This window comes from Rattus norvegicus, chromosome 3, assembly GCF_036323735.1.
Source record: "Rattus norvegicus strain BN/NHsdMcwi chromosome 3, GRCr8, whole genome shotgun sequence".
In the NCBI taxonomy this organism is placed as follows: domain Eukaryota; kingdom Metazoa; phylum Chordata; class Mammalia; order Rodentia; family Muridae; genus Rattus; species Rattus norvegicus.
In genome coordinates, this window is record NC_086021.1 from 76050300 (window position 1) to 76052834 (window position 2535).

General features: G+C 42.2%; 1 long non-coding RNA gene across 1 annotated transcript; it reads left to right on the forward strand.

The window, feature by feature from the left end:
- Positions 1 to 1595: 1595 nt before the first annotated feature.
- On the forward strand, positions 1596 to 2092 carry LOC134486287 (uncharacterized). Its single transcript, XR_010065094.1, has 2 exons — positions 1596 to 1708; positions 1878 to 2092. It is a non-coding gene; the product is annotated as an uncharacterized LOC134486287 (long non-coding RNA).
- Positions 2093 to 2535: the final 443 nt, after the last annotated feature.

A 2535-nucleotide genomic window follows, 5' to 3' on the forward strand; every position in this document is an offset into this window, starting at 1 on the left:
GAAATTAGTTCAGGATGTCTGTCCCTAGTCCAGAACTCTTTGTAGGATCCTACAAATATCTAGAACCTGCTTCTCATTGGCTTCTTTTGGTTCCTCTAATGAATGCTATATCTGAAACTCAGCACTTGCATTTCCCCATATCTTGTATGTGGGCCCATCATTTAGTACCTGTTTATATTAGGATCTTAGAAACTGTCTTTGATTCTTTTTTTTTTTAAAAGATGTATTTATTTAATGTATGTGAGTACACTGTGTCTTCAGACATACTAGCAAGGGCATCAGATCCCATTACAGATGGTTGTGAGCCACCATGTGGTTGCTGGGAGTTGAACTCAGGACCTCTGGAAGAGCAGTTGGTGCTCTTAACCACTGAGCCATCTCTCCAGCCCAGAACTGTCTTTGATTCTTAACACCCATTGCTTTCCATAACTATAAAGTTACGTCTTTTGACTTTTGAAACAGTGTCTGGACTGGATCTCTATCTCTATCTCTATCTCTATCTCTATCTCTATCTCTATCTCTATCTCTATCTCTATCTATATCTATATCTCTATCTATCTATCTATCTATCTATCTATCTATCTATCTATCTATCTATCTATCTATGTTCCTTGCTGGCTTGAACTTGCTAGGTAGCCCAGGCTAGTCCCAGGGCAACCCTCTTATCTTAAACTTCTGAATTATGGAGAAAGCGAATCTTCTGTTTTCTGTAATGGAAAGTGCCTTCTAGTCACAGCTACTTTGGAGCCTGAGGCAAGAGGATCTCTTTATCCTACTAGTTTGAGAGAACCATCAGCAAAGTAGTGAGACCCTGCCACAAAACTAAATCTAACGCAAACTATGTTTCTGCCAGGATGTGTAGCTCAGTGGAAGATGCTTCCCGAGTGTCTGTAAGAGACTCAGTGGATAAAGGGAGCATATAAGGACGCTTCAGATCCCCAGAACGCATGTAAAACTGAGTGTGGGAGCATGTGCCTATTGTCCCAGCTTACTTATTGTGAAATGGGAGACAAAGTGAGAAGTATCTCCCGGAGTTCGTGGGCCAGCTGGTGTGGCACACACAACAGTGAACAAGAGACAGTGCCTTAAACAAGGTGGATGATGAACACTGACAGCCAAGCTGTCCTCTGACCTCTACATGTGTGTTGTGTCAAATGAGTTTCCCCCATTACATACACGCATAAAAATAAATAAGAGAAAAGAGAGGGGAGAGCAAGAGAGAGATGAAGAAAGAAATAAAATAAGAGAGAAGGGGGGAATAGAGAGAGGTGGAGAGAGAGAGAGAGACAGAGACAAAGAGACAGAGAGGGACCAAATTTGAATCAGCTCTGGTCATCAAAGACAGACATTACCATTTTGTCTAAACCATGACTCTTCTTAGCTTACAAGAGCTGCTGCCAATATAGCTCTTTTTTTTAGGGTCAAGGTTGTTACTGAATAATGAACGGGGAAGCATTCATTACTAAAGCGACTTTGAGTTTTTTAAACAAACACATTTTTATATTGATAGCATCCATGATTTATTATCAACTAGCTTTTCGAATGCTGTCGGTGGTGTTTGCATATATCCTCTAGTGTGACGTAATAACTCTAGAGGGTGGTAACCTTTGTTATCTCCATTTACAATCCAGAGAGCCTACGCTAAGCAGGATTAGGGAGCTCATCCAAAGTCCACCAGAAGTGAAATCCAAATCCTCTAAAGGTCAAAGTGCGTGCTCTCAGAGGCTCTGCATCCGCCTTTTCCTTTCCACTTTCACAGATATGTCTTTCGGTGTCTGGAAGGACGTCACAGCCTTTCAGTTTTGTCGCCGCAGGAGCCGACCACGTGTCTATCTTCTCACGTTCTTCCTGGCTCTCTTTCCTCTTCGCCGCTTCAGCATGAGTGAAAGCCTTGGCTGAAGATCCACCCGCGGCATCAGTAGCAATAGAGGCTCAAGAGGAAACAAAACCAGAGGTGGAGTAGTGAGACGGCGAGGGACCTGGGCTCTTGTTTGCCGAAATGCAGCCAAGCAAGGCCGCTGCGCTGTTTATTGCTTTTACTCGTTGTGTTAAACATTTACAGACTTATTAAACGGAAGAATCGTAAGTGTGAGCTTAGGCTTTGGGCCACTTTCCTGGCTTGGGTTATCAATTTAATTTAGCATTATCAACACAGTCTTACTTTTCAAGTCTTATGGCCTTTTATGCTGATGACTATTAAATTTTATATAGACTTCTTTATTACGTTGGATAAGTCAGTGCGTTGTCAGTAGAGTAACTTTGAATGGATCTTTTCAGGGCTTTGGGAGCATCTGCACCTACCCTAGTTATTGCTTTTTACAGACCTGTCATCAGCAGATTTGAAAACCATTCTAATATTTATTGCTACACACGAAAGGGTCAGTATAAAAAGATATGGATGGACAGAAGTTGTCAACTGGACTGGAAAACGGGCATCATGGCTGTGATTACAAGCACAGTCAGAGTGAAGGGTGTAACCAGCTTGTCCTTTGATAACTTCCTTTGCCACCTCAAAGCATCCCTTTCTCTGATTAC